Source organism: Pan paniscus, chromosome 2 (genome assembly GCF_029289425.2).
Source record: "Pan paniscus chromosome 2, NHGRI_mPanPan1-v2.0_pri, whole genome shotgun sequence".
In the NCBI taxonomy this organism is placed as follows: Eukaryota; Metazoa; Chordata; class Mammalia; order Primates; family Hominidae; genus Pan; species Pan paniscus.
This window is the reverse complement of record NC_085926.1, coordinates 192,222,410-192,244,281: the sequence shown is the minus strand read 5'-3', so window position 1 is coordinate 192,244,281 and position 21,872 is coordinate 192,222,410. Positions and strand designations below refer to the sequence as shown.

Genomic DNA, 21,872 nt, shown 5'->3' with positions numbered 1-21,872 from the left:
CATGCCCATTCTTCTCGGGCTGGCTTGTATCTCAGGGTTACGCTCCCCAGGTCCCTTGCTCCAGGTAGGTTTGGCCAATAGCAGGTGAGGAGAGGGTGGGCGGAGGGGAGACGCCGGGGCATTTCCTCCCCTGGGTCCCTGCTCTAGGAAGCATCTCTAGCAGGGCTTGCGCCTCCCCGGCGCCAGTTCCCACTGCGCAGGTCTGCTGTGGCTTCTGCCTGGTGGGCAGCTCCCGGCCTCCGGGCTCCACCTGCTTCCCTTTTCTGTCCCTCCTGCTCCAAATGGTGCAGCGCCGTCCTCCCATTGCTCACCTCGGGGCTGCTCACCATCTCGTTTGCCTTCTCAGTTTTTATACCACCGATGCAACCAGTCCCCTGGATTAAACTCCCTCTGTTGGAAATACTAGCATGGTTCCTGATGGGCCGGGCCCCTGGCTGATACACTTCCTTCTAGGAGGATGGCACCGGGTCAGAGTGTTCAGACTTGTTGACGTCCCTCCCCCCACTCAATTCATCACTGAGCCAGAAGACTGAGCCTTGGGAATGTCTCTGAGCCCATCCCACCTCTCCTCTCTGGCAGCAGCCTTGGGCGAGTCCTGCCCTGGTCAACCCCAGCAGCCTCCCACCAAGGCCAGCCCAGCAGCCCACCCTCCCACGGCTGCTCAAGTCCACCAGGCCATGCTTTTGATGAGGCTCTGTAACTTTGCAAATCAAGCATGCACCGTAGGACCAGCCTTTCCACTCTGCTCCCAAGCTGCCTTCCAGCCCTGTGCCATCCTCTACACACCCCTCCCCCCGCTGTACACCCCACACCCCATTACCAGGCTACCAGTCACTTCCCAAACACACCCTGCACACTGGTCTGCTCGCTGTCTGCTTTGCCTTGTCAGTTTTTGTACCACCTATACCTATGCGCCAGTCCCCTGGATTAAATTCCCTCTGTTTGCAATACTAGTGGGCTTCCTGTTGTGCTGGACCCCTGGTGATATATTTCCTTCTAGGAGGATGGCAGCAGCCGGTCCTCTGCCTGCTAGTTCATGCTGTTCCCTCTGCCTGAACTGCCTCCCCCTCTTTTTTTTGTTTCTGAGATGAAGTCTCACTCTGTTGCCCACGCTGGAGTGCAGTGGCTTGATCTCAGCTCCCTGCAACCTCTGAATCCCAGGTTCAAGCAATTCTCTTGCCTCAGCCTCTGAGTAACTGGGATTACAGGTGCCCACCACTATGCCCAACTAATTTTTGTATTTTTAGTAGAGATGGGGTTTCACCATGTTGGCCCAGCTGGTTTCAAACTCCTGACCTCAATTGATCCGCCCACCTCAGCCTCCCAAGGTGCTGGGATTACAGGTGTGAGCCACCATGCCCAGTTGGCCCTCTCTTTTTTACTAGTAAAAAGTCTATTGATTCTTTTGATTCTTTAAGACCTACAGCAATTGCTGCGTCCTCTAGGATGAAACACATCACTACCCATTCTGCTTTCCTTGGCCCTCCGTCCCTGCCTCTGTGAGGGCCCTTCTCACAGGTGATGTGAATGTCTCCAGGACTGGGACCCTGTCTCAGCCCTCGTGTACCCAGATGCCTAGCACCGAGGCCAGCCCTCACACAGGAACTCAGGAAATGTTGACTGGAGTGGAAAGTGCACCTTGAAATCGCCTCACCCCCGACCCCAGTCCCTTGGAGACGGGGCGTGCTCCCAGGCTCCTTTTCTGTTTGAACAGCCAACCAGAGAATGAGGGGCCTCCCCTGTCCTAACCCCAGGGCTGTGCATTTCTGTGACATTCTCAATGATCCTGGTTAATGTTTAATTCCAGTTTCTTTGTTTTCTGTAAAGTTGATAACAGAGTGGTGTAGCAGAGAATGTAAAAGACCAAGACCCACTGCAGGAAAACAAATACGCACCCCATTTTTACTTAATAATTAAAAGTTAGTCATTTCCCAGAGCTTTTTGGGAATGAATGGAAATGAATTCAGAATGTTAAAATCCAGCCCTGCAAAATGCTATAACCATATAAAGAGCATTCGTGATGCTTGCATCACAGGCCCCTAGGGCTGGTTTTGCACACCAGCCATGTGCTGGCCTCTACAAAGATTCTGTCTTCCTGAAACTTCCATCAGTGTCTGACTCCTGCATCACAACACAGATGGCTTTTCTGCGGGATCCTGGATAAAGCCTGAGCTCATCAACCTTAACTTCAACACCCTCCCTCCTGGCCCTTTTCAACCTTTTCAACCTTGGCTGTCTCCGTGGGAACCCTCTTTTCCAGCCAGACATCCTGTTTACAGATCTCAGATGGGCCATGGGGTGGGTCTCACTCCTGCCCTCTTTGAGGACAGGGTAAAGGAGTGGTTAGGAGTATGAGGTCCAAATTCGGGCAGGCCAGGGTTCATGTCCAAGCTCCATCATATCTAGGCTGGGATAGCCACACCACCTCCAGGAAGCCTGCTCTGGTTTTCCTGACCCATGGCCATGCATTTCTCCAGTGTCTGCCTGCTCCAAGTGTCATCACTGCCTCCGTGGCATTGAAACCTCGTCAGTCTTGTGATATCTATTTCTCTGTCCCTTATTCATGTGTTTGTCTAGTTTCTCTACCTGGACTCTAAATGCTGTGCCCACAACAGGCTATTATGGGTCTCTGTGTGTCCCAGACTGCCCGCATGAGTAATGGCTGATATGGCTTGGATTTTTGTCCTCTCCAAATCTCATGTTGCAATGTGATTCCCAGTGTTGGAGGTGGGGCCTGCTGGGAGGTGAGTGGATCATGGGGGAAGATCCCTTAAGAGTAGGTTAGCACCATCCTCTTGGTGATATGAGTTCTTGCTCAGTTAGTTCATGTGAGATCTCATTGTTTAAGCATCTGGGACCTCCCCTTTCTCTCTCTCTTGCTCCCACTCTCACCATGTGATATGCCTGCTCCCCTTTCTTCTTCCACCATGAGTGGAAGCTTCCTGAGGTCTTTAGCAGAACCAGATGCTGGCACCATGCTTCTTTTACAGCCTGCAGAATTGTGACCCAATTAAACCTCTTTTCTTTATAAATTTCCCAGTCTCAGGTATTTTTAATAGCAATGCACAAACAGACTAACACAGAAAATTGGTATAGTGAATAGAGTATCACCATGAAAATACCTAAAGATGTGGAACTGAGTAACGGGCAGAGGGTGGAAGAGACTGGAGAGCTCAGAAGAAGACAGGAAGATGAGGGAACGTTTGGAACATCTATGGTTGTGACAAAAATGCTGATAGAGATATGGACAGTGAAGTCCAGGCTGACAAAGTCTCAGATGGAAATGAGAAAGTTATTGGGAGCTGAAGCAAAGATCACCTGTGTTACTCCCTAGCAAAGAGCCTGGATGCATTGTGTTCATGTCCTAGGGGTTTGTGGAAGGTTGAACTTATTTGGTGGCAGCTGGCAGAAGAAATTTCTAAGTATCAAGAAGTAACGTGGCTGCTTCTAACAGCCTACGATCAGATATGGGTGTAAAGAAATGACTTAAAGTTGGAACTTATACATGAAAGGAAGCAGGGCATAAAAGTTCATAGCCTAGCCATGCAGCAGGGAAAGAAGAAGCATTTTCAGGAGAGGAATCCAAGCAGCCTGTGTAGCAACCATTTGCTAGAGACATTAGCATGACTAAAAGGGAGCCAAATGCTAATATCCAATACAATGGGGAAAAGTTCTCAAAGGCATTTCAGAGGTCTTGGAGATAGCTCTTCCCATCTCATGCTCAGGGGCCTAGGAGGAAAGAATGGGTTCAGGGGCCAGGTATGGGGCACTGTTGTCCAGTTCAGCCTCAGGACACTGCTTGCCACATCTCTGCTGGCTCAAAAGACCCCAGGCCCAGGTACAGCTCCGGTTGCTGCTTTGGAGAACGCAAGCTGCCATAAGCCTTGGCAGTTTCCACTTGGTGTTAAGCCTGCAGGCACACAGAATGTAAGTGTGAAGGAGGCTTGGCAACTTCCACCTAAATTTCAGAGGATGTATCAGCAAGCCTAAGGTGGCTGCCCAGGCAGAAGCCTGCTGCAGGGGTGGAGCCCCCACCAGAGAAACTCTACTAGGGCAGTGTGGAGGGGAAATGGGGGTTGGATCCCCCACACAGACCCCCCACCAGGACACTGCCTAGTGGAGCTGTGGGAAGGTGGCTGATGTCCTCCAGACCCCAGAATGATAGAGCCACTGACAGCTTGCATACTGAGCATGGAAAAGCCACAGGCACTCAACTCCAACCCATGAGAGCAGCCACAGGGCTAGACCCAGAAAAGCCACAGGGGCAGTGCTGCTCAAGGCCTTGGGGGCCCATCCCTTGAACCAGTGCACCCAGGATGCAGGACATGGGATCAAGGATCATTTTGGAGCTTTAAGGTTTAATGACTGCCCCAATGGGTTTCAGACTTGGATGGGTCTGGTAGCCCCTTCCTTTGGGTCAATTTCTCCCTTTTAGAATGGGAATATCTACCCAATGCCTGTGCCACCATTGTATCTTGGAAGTAAATAACTTGTTTTGATTTTACAGGCATATAGATAGAAGGAGCATGCCTTGGGTCTCAGATGAGACTTGGACTTTTGGATTAATTCTGGAACAAGTTAAGACTTAGGGGGACTATTGCAAAGGCATGATTGTATTTTGAAATGTGAAAAAGACATGATATTTGGGGCCTGGGCGGGGAGTAACGTGGTTTGGATATTTTTCCCCTTCGATGATCATGTTGAAAGGTGATTCCCATTGATGGGGGTGGGGCCTGGTGGGAGGTGAGTGGATCATGGGGGAAGGCCCCTCGTGAATGGTTAAGCACAGCCCTTGGTGATAAGTGAGTTCTTGGTAAGTTAGTTCATGTGAGATCTGGTTGTTTAAAAGAGTCTGGGACCTCCCCCAACCCCTTGCTCCTACTCTTGCCATGTGATGTGCCTGCTCCCCTTTTGCCTTCCACCCTTCACCATGAGTGGAAGCTTCCCAAGGTTCTTACCAGGACCAGATGCTGACGCCAGGCTTCTTGAACAGTCTGCGGAATTGTGAGCCAATTAAACCTTGTTTCTTTATAAATTACCAGCCTCAGGCATTTCTTTATAGCAGTGCACAAATATACTAACACAATGGCCATAGACAGCGCTTACCATTAGCTCATTTAACTTATCTACGAGGGCAGCACAGCTTGGGGTCCACATACTCATGCCCAGCTTCATTGGCCATTCAACTCCAGCCAAGTAACAGGACGAAAAGACAGAAACCCACCATAAGCTGTGGCTGAAGGCGGCCATCCAGCCCACTGTTGGGACAGAATGCTTAGTGTGTACAGATTTGCTTCGGTGTCCCTAAGATAGGCTTCTGACCTGTCTATTTTCCCTGAGAATTCAGAATAATCACGAACAAGATGGGAGTATGAATCTCAGCATGGAGGCCCAGTGACTGACACCTAGCTTTCAAACCTAAACATCTTGCACAGGTTTCCTTGTACCATGTTCTCTGATGCGATGTCCTGTGTCTCTGCTCACTGCTTCAGTGCCCTCCCAAGCAGCCGGGATGGAGCCCGGGCCGCCACAGCCCCCCTGGAGTGCTTGCCGCCTGATAGGTGGATCAAGAGCAGAACTCACATGCTGCCTCCTGGGGAGGAAGGGGGGTGTTTATGACCATATGAGCTTTGAGGTACCCAGGATGACAGGCCACCCTAGAACCCAGGGAGCTTGGGCAAGTTCATCCCCTTCTCTGGGCCTCAGTTTCCCTCATCTGTCCTGCAAAAGAATTGGATCAGATAATCTGGGACATTCTATCCAGCTCTCTGATACAGAGATCAGGTTTGGGGCCAGGTGGGGGATGTGAAGTGGTCTTCCAAGCTGTCAACATAGCCTGATTGTGTAAGGCCTGCACAAATGGTGTTTAGAGCAATACTTTCAAACCTTAATGTCGGGTGAATCACCTGTGTCTAGAGAAAATGAAGATTCTAGCAGGAGAGAGTAGAATAGTGGTTACCAGAGGCTGGGAGCAGGGTTGGATGGGGAAAGATTGGTCAACAAGTACACAGTTGCAGTGAGGAGGAAGTTCTTGTGTTCTATGGCACAGCAAGGTGACTGTGGTTAACAGTACCGTATTGTACATTGCAAAGTAGGTAGAAAAGATTTACAATTTCTTTAGCAAAGATGAGATGATGGATAGGCTAAATACCTTGATTTGATTTTTACACAATGCATACATGTATCAAAACATCACATTGTACCCCAGAAATACGTACAATTATGGGTCAATAAAAAGCAAAATAAAATATGTAGATTCTCTCTCAATGGTTCTGAGGCGGGGTCTCTAAACCTGCATTTCTAACAAGCTCCCTGGTGATCCCGTGGTGCCGGCTGAGTCGGTGCCTTGATTAGGAGGGTTTGGCACTAGGTCTCCAGGTGTGATCCCGGAGCGGCAGCATCGGCATCACCTGGGAACCTTGTAAGAGCGAGTAGGGCCAAGCTACAGAAGTATTGGGTCAGAAGCTCTGGGGCAGCGCCCAGCAATATGTGATGTAACAAGCCCTCCAGGCGACTCCCATGAGCTCAATTCTGAGAACCACTGCTTTAAGACAACAGCTTCTAAACTGGGCGGTGCATAGGAAGCACGAGAGAGAGTTTTTAAAAATACTGGGGCCTGGGGCCCGCTTCTCGGGGTTCTAATGTAATCGGAATAGGTGCCTCCCGGGCATCGGGATTTTTACAGTCTCCCCAAGTGATTCTAATGTGAAGTCAATGAGCCTTAGGGCGGACAGAAGATGAGGGCTGCGGGGCTCCCAGGCTGCGAGCCTGCGATTCTTCTGACGGCGCTTTCCGGACGACGGCCACTAGGGCGCGCTGTGGCACCGCTGGGAGGCCGGCTGCGGTTCAGCCTCCTCTCGCCAGCGGCTGGGGGAGCTCCGGGCTGGGAGGCGGCGCGAAGCCCCGGGGGTCGGAGCCTCCGGGAGCGGCTTCTGGCCCAGGCCTGCCCGCCCCCGTGCATCTGCACCTAATTAATGCTGGCCGCGGCCTCGCCGCGCTTGACGTCAGTGATGTGCTCCGTGCTGGGGAGACGCGGCCTTTGCAGCCGCTCGGCACAGGTTGCTTCACCCTGGCCAGCCCTGCTGCCCGCCCCCTCCAGGCAGAACGCCGGGCTCACCTCTGGGACCGAGCCCTTGCTCATGCTGCTCTGATGACACTCACGCGAGAGTTTCTCCCCCATTTCCACCCGGCAGGACACCAGTTTCCTTTTCCATCTTCCCTGGCTGTTCTCTGCCCCTCCCCTGCCTTTTCAGAACACGGAGGGTCCCGGAAAATCCCACAGGCCTGGGGCTTTGCCAAGTCAGCCGCAAGAACCACCTCTCACCTTTCCCTTTCTGGGTCTCTCCTCTGCTCAGTTCCTTTCCTGTTCCTGCTCCTCCTTTTTCTCTCATCTGAGCCGTGTGGATCAGATACTTCCTGCCTATGTGTTCTCATGCACAGAAGTGGAAGAGATGGGATGGTGAAGGGGGGATTGCCTTCTTTAGCAGCACAGATAGGACTGCGTTTGTAAGGAGCATTTTGTATGTTGGGGGTGAGGAGGTTGCAGATGAAACTCTAGTATTCTGTCCCCCACAGCCACATTACTCCCTTTAAGCAGCGATGGGAGTTGATTCTGGAGAGGAGAACTCAGCCGAGTAGAGCAATGCTGTCTTGTCTAGCTGCCCCAGCTGGCTGGAAGGGTCTTCCATGGCTGGAGGAGTTTCCCCAACCAGGACTCCAGAACTGTCTTTTTTTTTTTTTTTTTTGAGACAGGGTCTTGCTCTGTCACCCAGGCTGGAAGTGCAGTGGCGTGACCGCAGCTCACTGCATCCTTGACCTCCCAGGCTCAAGCGATTGTCCCACCTCAGCCTCCTGAGAGGCTGGAATTACAGGCATGCGCCACCACGCCCAGCTAATTTTTTTTTATTTTTTGTAGAGACGGAGTCCCACTGTGTTGCCCAGGCTGGTCTCAAGCAATCCTCCTGCTTTGGCTTCCCAAAATGCTGGGATTACAGGTGTGAACCACCGTGCCTGGCCCAGAGCTGTCTTTATCATAAATGTTCCACGCCATATTTCATCTCTGCCCATCCCCTTATCCCCATTCCCAAACCTCCAATCTGATATTTGTGTGAGATTTCATTTGGAGGAAGGCCATGTACATAATGGTTTGGATGATGCCTGATAGCCTCCCTGGCTTTGCCAGCCCATAATTCTAAGACGGGAAGAGGAGATGTTGCTGGGGAGAAGAGGCGGAGGCTTCTCTTCTGATTCCTGCCTGGAGCCCTGACTGCAAGGGTTGCTCCTGGCTTCCCCCATTTGAACCCCACCCCTGGCTGGCCAGTGAGGGGAGCATTCCCTACAGCCCCAGGGAGGGAGAGGCTGCCAGCGGCCAGACAGGGCATTGGGCAGATGGCACAGAGCCAGCCCAGCCAGGTGGGGAAACTGAGACCCAGAGAGGGTAAGGGACTTGCTCAAGGACACACAACCAGACCCTGGCAGATCCCTTTCCACGCTAATTCCTCAGAAGCTCCTGCTGGGGTCTCTAGTGGGATACTTTGGACAGCCCTGTGGGAGTGGCGGCTGGGTTCCACCGGGAGTGGGGTTACTGTGAAGAACAGTAGTCTCTCTTTGAATCCAGATGAGCAGATATGGTTCCAGGGCTCAGCCTGACCCTGAGGCTGTCACAGCTGGGGCAGGGGCTGAGGGTGGAAACTGCCTCTAAGAGCTCAGAGGGCGTTTAGCCTGCCAGGCACAGAGCCTCCACTGGGGACAGAAAGCCAGGAAAATGGTGTGGGACGTCAGTACGAATCCTGCTCCTTCCAACGTAGACTCTGAAAGTAAAGGTCCAAGCTTTGAATTGGATCTCAGCTGGGGCTGGGGGCTGGCCAAGAAGATTGGGGTGGCCACACATTTGGGCAAGTTTCCCTACTGCCTCCGCAATGCGCCTGGCCAGGGCCCAACTGGAAATCAGAGACCCATGAAACATCAGCTCAGGGAGCATCAGGGATGCATGCTCGTGCTTTAAGAGGAAGAAACCCCGAGAGGAGGCTGGGAGAGAGACTGGTCCAAGCTCACTGGACAGTGAGTGGTGGAGCTGGAGCTTGGACGTGGGCTCTGGACTCTGGATTTTGTGTCCCCACCACTGTCCTGACATCCATGTGGACAGATGCCCTGATCCCCCTCTGCAGGGGCTGTTCTCTTTTCCTCTCTTTGGGGTGTGTAATGTGTGTTTGTCTTTGTGTGTGTGTGTGTGTAGACATTTTTTATTTTGTCTCTTTACCTCCAAATCCTATCTGCTTCATAAAACTCAGAGAAAAAGTCTATAAGCTCAGTCACCCATTCCAGGATCGCTGTCAGGAAATCCTCGTTCCCATCTCACCCACATCCCCCTCGCTGGAGCTCAAATCCTTCCAGGTGGGGCTGGCAAGAGTCTGCGGGACTTACTCCAAGAGCCCCGGGGAAGCGGGCTGGGCTGTTTGGGGAGGAATGCTCACCCGGCAGTGTGCAGACCTGGCAGAGCTGCCTCTAAATCCAAATTGCAGTCCCCGAGCACGTGCGCTTGCTCTGCCTGAGATCTCCAATGATGCTGCTTTGGCGGGAGTACTGATTCTAGCCAGTGATTTATCATCTGTTTACTCAGAGAAACTGCTTGTTCATTTCTGCTGGTGGGAAGGGAAGGAGGGAGGGAGGGAGGTGAACGTGTGTCCTGTGAGCTGCAGAGGTAGCCGGCAGGGATGACTTATACACTCCCCTTGATGGGTGACCTCTATTCACTCTTCCTCCCCGCCTCTCCGCCTGATGAGAAACAGAATGTGCTCCCTCCCCCCTGGGAGGCTTCAGATTCATTTTCTGCTCAGACACCGTTGCTTGCAAAATTCCACCCAGAAGATAAGGGAGGAGGAAGCATCGCTGCAGCATCCTGCTCTGTGCCTGGTTATATTACTGGATCCTTGTGTTGCAGCCCTAAGATAGAAGGATTGTCTCCATTTCACAGATGAGAGAGAACTGATGCGCAGGAGGCTGAAATTGTCTGAAGTCACACAGCAGGTGGGTAGAGCTGGGACCCAACCCCCGTCGGGCTGGTGCCAACTTCATGCTCTTGGAGCAGCATTTCTCCAAGTGTGCATCTCGAACCACCTGCATTAATTATAGTTACTTCCTCCTTCAGTCTCTGTTGTTTTCAACAGGGAGTTACTGACCTAGGCATGGCTCCAGGCTCATGGGATTCAGCAATGAGGAAGACAGGTCCTGGCCAAAGGAGGCCAAGAACAAACAAGTATAAGCAATAAGTCAGCCGGGTGCTGTGGCTCATGCTTGTAATTCCAACACTTTGGGAGTCTGAGGTGGAAGGATCACTTGAGCCCAGGAGTTCGAGACCAGCCTGGGCAACATGGTGAAACCACACATCTACCAAAATATACAAAAATTAGCTGAGTGTGGTGGTGCACCTGTAGCCCCAAACTACTTGAGAGCCTGAGGTAGGAGGATTGTCTTAGCCCAGGAGGTTGACACTGCAGTGAGCCGTAATTGTGCCACTGCACTCCAGCCTGGGCGACAGAGAGAGACCCTGTCTCAAAAAAATAATAATAATAAAAAAGAAACAAGTCAATATCTAACAGGTGAGAGCACTAGGGGGAAAATGAGAGCAGGGTGAGGTGCTGGGGAGTGACAAGGTTGTATGTGTGTTGCAATTTTAGATAGAGTGGTCAGGATAAACCTTACACAGGTGACATTTGGACTGAGACTTCAAAGAGGTTAAGTGTTTTGCTATTGAACCTGTATTTCCTGCACCTGCTTCAGACCTCCTCATTCAGAACCTGGCAGGGAAATGAGGCCCAGGAATACGTATTTTAACAAATCCTTTATCCACACCGCAATTTGGAAATCGCTGCTGTTTACCCTGGTGCTTCTTCTTCCACCTAACGGGTCAGGAAATATTTGTTCAAATCCAGGAATGGCTTTAGGGATTCAAAAATGAAGCTGGAATCCCGAGTCCTGGTGACGATTCCCTTCATGACTTAATAATTGGCCAATACTTAGTAACTAAACCAGGCAAAATGCACCCATGACTGTGACTGAGTCTGCAAAGCTCTGTGCCAGGGCAGGACATGGATGTGCAGTCACAGTGCGACACAGATTCCTGAAGTACAAGTTGGTGTCTTGAGGAGCGCATAACTTAGAAGGCTTGGGTTCTACATCAGGCTCACCTGTGGTAAGCTTGGGCCAGTCATTTGCTTTGTGGAATTTCAGCTTCCAGGTTTGGGAAATGGAGCTGTTAGACCTTTCCCTACTTAGCTTATAACACTGCCACTACTTCTACTACCAGCCAATCTATGTATCCATCCACCCATGCATCCATGCATCCATCCATGCATCCAACCATGCATCCATCCATCCATCCATGCATCCATCTATCCATCCATCCATCCATCTTTCCATCCATTCTTCCATGCATGCATCCATCCATCCATCCATGCATGCAAGCATGCATCCATCCATCCATGCATCCATGCATCCATCCATGCATCCATGCATCCATCCATGCATCCATGCATCCATCCATCCATCCATCCATGCGTCCATCCATCCATCCATCCATCCTTCCATCCATCCATCCATCTATCCGTCGATCCACGCATCCATCCATCCATCCTCACCACCACCATCAGTATCCTCATTTCATTTTATCAGCATTTCTGGCGTGGACTATATTCAAACCAACAAAATTCCAGTCCAATAAAATAATTTGGACATGCCTAACACTTACTGTAAAGGAATTTGGCCTGAGAAAATAATGAAGAAAAACTGTATAGAGAGTAATTAATTCTCCATACATTGGATATCAAAATCTTTAATCTTGGAAGTTCTTTTCAATGAAGTCCAAAGGTGGGTTCGTGCCACTGGCTTGGGGGAGCCAGAGAAGTGTCTTGTAACTTCAGTTGCGGTGAAAGCTGCTGTGAAAGGCAGCTTCAGATTTCCCCTGATGGCGGGCAGCCCTGCCTCTGTGCCCAGCCCTATTAACTGTTGGCCTCCCAGTTGCTGAAGCCAGCCAAAAACATCCCCTGCCGTTTGAAGTGCTTATTGGAAAAGCAGATTTCATCTTGGCTGGAGCTCTGAGCAGTTCCTTGTGTGGGGTACTCCCCAGGGCTGTAATTGAACACAAGAAAGCGTCGGCCTACTTTTGGCATTCCTGCTTTCATCTCAAAGACACATTTAAAAATTTATATTTAAAAAACGTCAGGGAAAGGGGCCAGCATGGCTCGTGTGGCCACTGGTGCCGGAACACCCAACACAGCCGCTCCAGGAGCAGAGGCTGCGGAGGATGAGACAGGAGAATTAGGACCATACCGTGTGGCAGTGCTCCACGCCCAGCTTCCGGGAGCTTGCCTGCGTGGCCTGAACAGTGAGGTGCTTTTGAGGCTGGGCCTCTGTCTGATCTAGGCTTTGCAGAGCAGGAGTTTGAGGGTTCAGATCAGGTCCCCCTCACAGCAGTCCAACTGGGTGAGAATTTTCTAAAAGCTGGGGGAAGAGGGTAGTCCAAGACCTACTTGGACACTCACCCCAGGGTCTGGGCAGCCTGGCCAGCAGGAGATGCACCATCTTCCCAAGCCCCACCTGTTGTGCTGCTGTGGAACGTGGTTCCAAGGGCTTCTATCTACACTGGTGACTGTGGGTGGGAGAAAACCACTGAGGAAAAAGACCTACCGCTCCTCTGGCAGGATTCTGAAAACAGTAGGTGTCTAACGGATGTATGTTAGCTTGCTCTCACATGTGAAAGGATTGCAGTTAAGCACAACGCACCTTTTTCTACAGCTCTTAGTAAGATCTTCTCTAGGGGCCATTGTAAAGCTAAACCACAAAGCTTCATGGAGGGCTGAAATAAGATCGCATACACTCAGAAGCCTGGTCTCTTAGGGACCACCCGCTTCCCTGCACAGGGTTACTGTTGCACCGTCAACTTGTGGCCCACTATGACCCTCTTAATCGTATTCAGGAATTTTTGTTTATAGGGAATCATCATTCTGTATGCAATTGGCTTTCCCTCTGAGTGCAGGATCCTGCACTTATTCTTATTTTACACTAAGATGATTGATAGCTTGTGTTTTCTAAAAAAGAAAAAAAAATTGGATGCCTTACAACAAAGAAAATACATTCAGTAAGATTATTAAAATAGTTATCTTATTTTCAGGACCACAGGAAGAAGGAGGGAAGTAAATATACAAAACCTAAAACTGTTATTAAATTTAACTCTGAGGCTCCTGGCAGCCAAGACAAAAATAAAACAGGGAAAAGTAAATGGATTTCTTAGGAGAGATAAAATTCACCTGGCTTTTGAGCTCTAAAAGAGATTTCCTAAGGGGCTCCTGTCAAGTGATACAACAGACCAGTGGGTTGACACCAGTTTTATGCAAAATGGCCAAGTAGTTTTCAGCTGGATTTTTTTTTTTTTTTGTCATGACCCTTAACCAGCATTTAGGGCATCGTAATGACTAGTTTGGGAAGTGAAAGTGATCTTGAGGGGTAGAATAGAATATAGGAAACTCCAAGAGAACTGATAGAATCATCTGGCCTGTTCATCATGCATTCCATACTTAAGGGTACTTTGAGTAGGATCTGGGGCAAAAAAGAAGAAAGGCTAACTGCAGAGGTATAAACATACAAGACAGGACATGTCTCAGGAATCATTAACGCTGCACCACGCCACTACCCCACCCGCCCCCCACCCCACCCAGCAGAAAATGAATCGCCTCATGAAATCAGTGAACACCTAAGTTTTGGTGTTGGTGTTGACGTGCACGTATGTGTGCGCGTGTGGGAATGTCTGTGGGTATGAATGCAAGTCCTCTTCCCCTAGCCCAGCACAGCCCCCACCACAGAGCAAGAGAGCAAGGCTGTCAGCATCCTGGAATCAGCTCTTCTCTAGTTGATTTTGATAACCAGCCAAAAATGCAGGATCTTTTCAAGGCCTGAAGATCATTAACTCTTTGGAAGAACAACAGGAGAGTTTTTGAATGCTGGGACTGACAGCCTGTTGGTGATAGGCTTAATTACTCCAATTAAATATTCAGGAGCAGAGCCAGGCAAGCCAACAGAATTAGGGGAAGGAATCTTTGCTCCACGGCTGCAGAATTCCGTGCTAGACGGCATTGAGCTTCTCTAAGATGAACACTAGGTTCCCAGGCTCCCAAAGTCCTGACTTTTGATGGTATTTTCTCCCCTCTGGGAGGCACTGACTGTAAAAGATTTATCATTAACTGAGGACCTAGTGTGTTCCAGGGCTGTGCTAGGCCCTGGAAGTTCTGACAAACAAGTTCCGTTCTATAGAGGAAGTACAGGAATCGATTTCCCCACCCCACACTTATAATTACTAGACAGTGTAATCCCATGTGGGATAAGAATTAATAGGAAATCAAAGTTAATTCTCAAATTCTACTTTCCCAGACTGTGGGTTTTCTTCCCTGGAACCGCAGGCCCAGTTTCTTTCTAGATCATGACTGGCACCATCACTGACCTTTGGGGTGTGGCATGACATTGGCATATACACTGTAAGTTTGGTTGCCACAAAGTCCCTTCTGAATTCTAATAATGGGGCCTTTCCTTCTGGGTGGAAAGTTTCTGCCGTAGCTGGGGTGGGTCGAGCGTGGGCACTGAGTAGCCTCATTGGTGAGGGGTGGCCACCCTTGCATTCTTCTGCTCAGTGGCCTGAGGATCGACCCCTGATAAGCCACTGCCCACGGCCACAGGACAGGACAAGCTTCCTGACCCATGTGGAGATGGAATCCACGCCCTATTCTCCTTTCATCCGTGCTCTAGCTAAATGAGCAGCTGACAACCCCAAACCTTATCTCACAGCGGGGACTCTCTGGCCTGTCGGAGATCTGCAAGTGGGGGGGATGGAGCTAGAATCTGGGCCATGTGCTTATCTCTAGCCTTGGGGTCTCAGCCATTTCCCCCACAATACTTCAGTGTACCACCATGCCATCAGCATCAAGAGGTGCTACAAAGAGATTTGATTTTGTTCTTTTGCAATACACAGCAAATAATTTCTTTTCAACCCAGTTGTTCTTAATTATCTTCTGCCTCAAAACACCTGGAGGATTTTTGGTGCAGTCCCTGGTACCAGCAACAGCATCGCCTAGGAACTTGTTAGAAATGCAAATTCTGGACCCCACCCCAGGATTACTGAATCAGAAACTGGGGGTGGGAACAAGCGGTTTGGGCTTTACCGGGCCCTGCAGGTGCTTCTGGTGCAAGCTCATCTTTAAGAACCACTGAGTAAGAAGAACTCACCATGACGGGGGTTCTTGGTCAGGAGAGGCTTCCTGGGGCGTGTCCCAGAATCTCTAGAATTGAGGATGGGAGTGGCACACAGGTAGTTTGAAAAAGCCACTAAACTCATTATACTCTCTCCCCTGCCACCTTACCCTATTCTGAGAATCATTGATGTAGAAACTGATTTTGCATTGGAGGAAATGTCTCACCCAACTGTCTCCATGTTTTGATGACTTTTTTTAAGGTTCAGAAAGTTCATTACACCATTGGGGTGACTTGTGTTTCACCTCAAATCTCCTTTCATGGTTGTATACAAAGAATTAATTTATACAAGCTGGGGCTTAAAAAGGGAGAAGTTTCCCCACAGTGGTTTTGTCTCGTTTGGCTTTTGCTGATTAGGAGTTGGTTGGGTCAAAGGTCCACCCTAGGAGCTGGAAACCCACCCTCGAACCATGTACCCCCTTGCCAGCTCCTGGGGCAGGGGTCTTCTGGCCCCAGCAAGTGCTCAGGTTAGGAGGGGCCCGTGGATGGTCAGGAACGGCATGCTGCTTTGCTTATAGCCAAGCAACCGTGCGCATCTGCATGAGGATTTTTTTTACAAGTTTCTTAAAGGAAACAGATGTCAGCAGCCTTTTTTTTATTGCCCGCAACAGGGAGAAGACACACCTAAGTTGTTTGAATTGCTTGCAAACAGTGGTAGATGTGGACATTTTTTTTCTCTAAAAAGATTATATTTGGGAAGCCACCCCCAGGATTTGAGGGGATGCTGGGCGTTTTAACAGTAAGGAGAGTTTACTTTAATCCACCCCATCTCGCTGCGATCTGCAGGTGTTCATGCTGCTTCTGCTTGCCAGGAAAACAACGAGAGGAAGGAGACTGGCTTCTTAGAAAGCATGTTTTCCTGTGGAAGCGGCCCGCGAAACCTGCTTATCTGGGTGACAGGCTCCCCCTTCTCAGAAGGTGGTATTTCCCTTGTGGCTACACAGGCAGGAAGCAGGTGGCAGGGAGTGGACCCACAGCATCCCCCACAGCGGGCCCTGGGGTTGCCACCAACCGTGGCTGGGAGCTACTCTCCTTGATTGCTGAGTGGCTCTGTGGCTCTGGGAGCTGGAGTCAGCCAATGTGCTTGGCAGATCTGGAGGGTGGGGTCTCTGCTGAGTGCGGCTGCTTGCTCTGGGAGCTGATCGGGGACTGATCCACTGGCCCAGCAGGAGCCTGGCTGGATCCCTCTTGCCCTGGGGGAAGGGAAGCCCGTTGTGTCAGGAAGACTCTGCCTGAACTCTGACCTTTCCCCTCACTAGAATGCAAGCCCCACAGGCAGCAGATCCTGTGGGTTTCATTCACTCAGATATCCCAAGCATCTTGAAGGGTGCCGGGCACACACTGGCTTCTCAATACATGTTTATTGACTAAATAATTGGATTCCTCCCCTATCTTCCACCCGCCAGCCTCCTCTTAAACCTGACAAAGAATCCAAGGACTTGTGCTGGGGCTGTCAGCTGCTATTCTGGTGCCCTGGGGACAAAGAAGGGATCTGGAGGGAAGACTGTCACCCTCTTGCGAATGTTTCCAAGAGGCAGCTCAGCATGGGAGAGAAAAGGGGAGCTCCCAGTTCCAGGAACACCTGGCCAGTGTTTCACCTGTTTATCGGAGTTGACAGGACCAGCCAGCCCTTTCCCACCTCTCCCCGTCATGATGGATGGGAGCCTGGCCTTTGAGGTAAGAACAGATGGGGTTACAGACACTGGCCTTTGAAGACATCTGGAGTGACTGCTTCTCTGGCAGTTCACTTTTAAACCGGCACTTCACCCAGAAGTTGAAGGACCATCTGACAGATGCATAAGGGGTTTGGTGTTGAAGAGAGTTGGGCTAGAGAGTGTCGCAGAGCCCCGGGACTCCTGTGGGTTTAGGATTCTGGCTGAGGGAAGTGTGGCAGGGGCTCCCCACTCACAGGCTCCAGGCTGTGTGATCCGTGGCTGAGGACCCAGACCCTAGACTTCAGGCACCCTGCAGGGGGTCCCATTTCAGGCAGGACTTTGCCTCCACAGCCCCACAGCTCTGCCTTGGACCAGAAGATTCCAAACAATTTAAACTACTAGTCATACTGATAGAATACTAGTAGTTTGCAAAGAAAAATATTCCCTGGGCCTCGATGAAGCAGTTGAATTGTGATGGCGCCTATGAACATCCTAGGGCCATGTGTTGTCGTTTTCAAGCTTCCCCTCTGCCTAGAGGTGACAACCCTGGTCCCGTGGTGCCCTCCTTAGTGAGCTTGGCAACAAATATGACAACATGAGGGTCACTAGGAAAGAGAAAAAGAGCAAAGAATAGATACAAATGTGATAGGGTACCCTGGTCTTCAATTAGAGAAAGCTGGTCATTTTACAAGACGACCTAGCCTAGCCTCTTCTAAGCTCGGTGAGAGAGGCAAGAGCAGGAAAGAGACTGGCCAGAGGTCGCCCAGGGCCCCAAGGCAGCCCTGAGATTTGATGGCTATAAATATAAGTGTATGAATCAGAATAGCACTGGGCAGGCTAGGCATGGTGGCTCACGCCTGTAATCCCAGCATTTTTGGAGGTGGAGGTGGGTGGATCACTTGAGCACAGGAATTCGATAACAGCCTGGGCAACATGGCAAAGCCCTGTCTCTACAAAAAGTACAAAAATTAGCTGGGTGTGGTGGTGCGCACCTGTAGTCCCAGCTGCTCAGGAAGCTGAGGTGGGAGGATTGCCTGAGCCCAGGAAGTCAAGGCTGCAGTGGTTGGTGATTGCGCCACTGCACTCCAGGCTGAGCAACAGAGTGAGACCACATCTCAAAAAAAAAAAAAAAAAAAAAAAAGCACTGGGCATCTGGCCTGTGCCCATTTAGGGTGAGGTCCTGTGGTTTCAGGTACTGTGATAATCTGCCCATTTTGCCATTCATTAGCTCATCATCCAATAGATGCCTTTTGAACGCCTAGTACATCCCTAGCACTGTGCTCACACAGCGGGGCGATGGTGAACAAGAGACAAGGTTCCTGTCCTCATGGAGCTTACAGTCCCGCTTGCCTTACACGGACTCGCTGAGCCTTCTTCTCAGGTGATGCCTCAGCTTCCTACTTCATGAAGAAGATAAAAGCAATCAGAAGAGATGCTCACGAGCATCTGTCCCCACCTCACCCCCTGCCTCACCGCATGCCTGCGTTTTGTGTCTGTCCCTCTCCTGTTCTGTGGATGAACTTTTCACGCTGTGGCTCAGGCCAGCCCCTCCCCCTGCAACATTCATCCCATGCCCTCCTGGCTGCTCAAGGACATCGCTCCAGTGTCTCCCTTCTGTCCCTTGCACCATCAATCTTTCCCTCTCTATGGGGTCTCTCCTAGCAGCATGCTACCATGCTGCCATCTCTCCCATGTAAAGATACCTTGTCTTGACCCCACTTCCTCCCCCAGGAGAATGGCCCCAGTTCTTACCGCTTTCCAAAATGATTGTCTGGACTCATCATCTCCAAATTCTCTCCTCCCATTCTCCCTTGAATCCACCCCAATCACACTGTCATCCCTGACAATGTTCTTGTCAAGGTCACCAATGTCCTCATTTTGCTAAATGCAGTGGACATTTCTTGGTCCTCATCTTGCCTGGCTGTCAGCCTCATTTGACATGGCTGGTTCCTCCCTCCACGTTGAACACTTTCTTCACATCCACCTGCTTTCCTTCTCCTTCTGGCCACTGCCTCTCAGACTCTTTTGCTATCTTCTCTTCAGATTCCTGCGAAGGAATGACAAAGAACATCAAGGCTCAATCCTTGGAACTCTCCATCACTCATCTTTAAATTAGACTTCTCTGCTGACTCTCAGAGTTATATATGCTGAGAATCCACTGCCTCTAAGACATCCTGCTTGGCAGGTAACAGACATTTCATCCTGAGCTGAGCTCCTGCCCACCCCGCCCACACACAGACCCCTTCTTGCCCACAGATTTTCCATCTCAGCCAATGGCGAGTCCAAAAATCCTTTGTGTCCCCTTTGATTCTTAGGTTCCTATCTCCCTTCGACTGAGGCATCGTTTCCAAATCAGACACTTCTCGTCACCACTATTGCCCTCCCCTTGTCCAACCCACCTTTGGCTCTTGGCTGGAGTACTATGAGTCTCCTAGCTGGCTCTCCCTGTTCTCATCATTTCCCAGTAAGTTCCAACCCTGCCTTCAGACTCTTCTGCACACAGCTTCCAGAGTAATCCTTTCAAAAAGTAAGTCAGATCCCATCTTTTCCCTCCCATCTCACTCTGTCAGCCACATTCATTCCAAAGGACTGTGTGGTCCATGTCCCTGTTCTCTCTGGTTCTCTCACTGCTCTCCTCTGTGCTCACTCTCTCCTGCCTCACGATGTTTGCACTTACTGTTTCTTCTGCTTGGAACTCTTTCCCTCCAAGACCTTTTTTTTTGAGATGGAGTCTCGCTCTGTCACCCAGGCTGGAGTGCAGTGGTGCAGTCTCTGCTCACTGCAAGCTCTGCCTCCCAGGTTCACGTCATTCTCCTGCCTCAGCCTCCCGAGTAGCTGGGACTACACACACCAGCCACCATACCCAGCTCATTTTTTTGTATTTTCAGTAGAGACGGGGTTTCACCATGTTAGCCAGGATGGTCTTGATCTCCTGACCTCGTGATCCGCCCACCTCGGCCTCCCAAAGTGCTGGGATTACAGGTGTGAGCCACCGCGCCCGGCCTCCCTCCAAGATCTTTACTCACGTTGTCACCTTAGTGATGGCTCCCTCCCTAACCATCCTATTTAAAATTGCAACCCATTCAACACCCATTCCTCCTTCTCCATCCTTGCTCTGCTTCCTCCCTTTGACCTGTCACTCTTTAATCCAGTGGCATTCCGATTCAATGGTGACTGGGAGCAGGACCTAAGGAGGTGCGTCATCTGTAGAGAATTTGAAAATAATCGTGAAATAAACTCAAAGTGGGTTTGCTCTTTATGAGCCCCGCACACCAGCAATTCTAAATTCCTAAACACCCTGGCAGGGTGGGCCGCCCCCACCGATTCTCCTCTATCTTAATACACTATGTGTTTCCCTTGTTTATTTTGCTTATTGTTCATTTCCATGCACTAGAATATAAGCTCCGCGAGGGCAGTATATTTTGTCTGTTTTGTTCACCACTGTGTCCCTCATGTCTGCCACATGGTGTGTGCTCAGTAAGCTTTAGTTGAATGAATGAAGTGGAGGATGTTGATGTTCCCTTAGTTGGGGGTTATCAGGAGGGCTTCCTGGATGAATTGGTGTCTATATTGCCTGTCCTTAAAGAAGAGGAAGGTGCTCTAGGCAGAAGGAACAGCAGGTACAAAAGCAACTTGACTGTCAGGGTCATTAGCTAAGAGTAGGAGTCAGAGGGATGAGTGGGTGTCGTTCACCAGAATTTACCCTTCAAAATGTCAGTGCTTAGTAAATGAATGTGTTCCTTTATTACTAGTTGGTGGAGGGTCCTTGTTGACATCTTGCAGAGGTCTGGCTGTCACTTTTAATCAGAATGGCTATTCCCCACTCCTGCTGAAGAGCTCCAGGCCTGGCGGGGGCGGGATGGCGGGCTGTGGTGGTGGTAAGGGCTGTCCCCCAGCACACTGTTAGAACTTTACTTATCCTCTTGCTTGAAGTGTGGGAGCTGGAGACCATTCAGGAGGCTGTGGTTACAGTCCCAGACAGGGTCCCTAAGAGCAAGGAGCCCTTCCCAATGCCTCCTCCTTAGGGAAGCCTTCCCTACTTTCTCTTCCCTCTTCTGGGCAGAGTTTGTACCTTCCTCCTTTTTGCTCTCTGTTTATTTCTTTAATTTAACACTTAACAACATAATACCATCTTTATTTGTTCCATGTTTGTATCTTCTACTGAATGTGGCTTCAAGAACAGAAAGCACAGAACGTGGCACGTTGGAGGAAATCAGCAAGTGTTTGCTAAAGGTACAACAGCGAAACAGAACAGATATCATGTACAGTGCTATGCCGTGTCAAAAGAGTATGAGAGGTATTGTGGTGATGGTTTTGAATGCTAATCAGAATAAGGAGGGTGACTAGTCCATAGTTATATAGAATATAGGATATACAGAATATACCTTTTTCTGCAAGGGGATGCGTCACTTAACTTTGTTCCTTAAAGCTCCAGAAGCCCAAGGTCACCCACAATGATTCAAGTATTATCAATGTTGAGAGCCTGTAAAAGCATCAAGTATATTATAGTTTCCAAAAAATTGCGAATTAGACTGAAAACCAGCATTTAAAAAATAAAGTGATGTTGACTTAAACACTGGTTTTATATACATGCCGCATATGAGCTGTGGAGGCCGCTCACACGCCAGCGTACGGGTTCATCTGCAATGGGCAGGCGGGTCATGCCCCACTGGGGAGAAATCTTACGGGCTTCAGAAATGTCTAATGAAATAAGATTTTTAACTAGTTCAAAATCGGAGTTCAGAAACAGTTCAGTTAATATTTAAGTGTCGAGTTAAGAGAGGAGGTTGAACAAAATTCATTTTGAAGCTTTCACAGAGTTTTTAAAAAGCAAAACTTTAGACTTAAAATGGACTGTTTTCTTATATGCAATGCATGTGAATATTAAATGTATGTTAAGTTTTTCATTTAGCAGATTTCTCC

General features: G+C 49.8%; 1 long non-coding RNA gene across 1 annotated transcript; it reads left to right on the top strand.

Annotated features, from left to right (window-relative positions):
* The first annotated feature begins 9,685 nt into the window (after window positions 1–9,685).
* On the top strand, window positions 9,686–21,523 carry LOC130541399 (uncharacterized). The gene is made up of 3 exons (XR_008955450.1): window positions 9,686–10,026; window positions 16,701–16,971; window positions 18,993–21,523. It is a non-coding gene; the product is annotated as an uncharacterized LOC130541399 (long non-coding RNA).
* The last annotated feature ends 349 nt before the right edge of the window (window positions 21,524–21,872 follow it).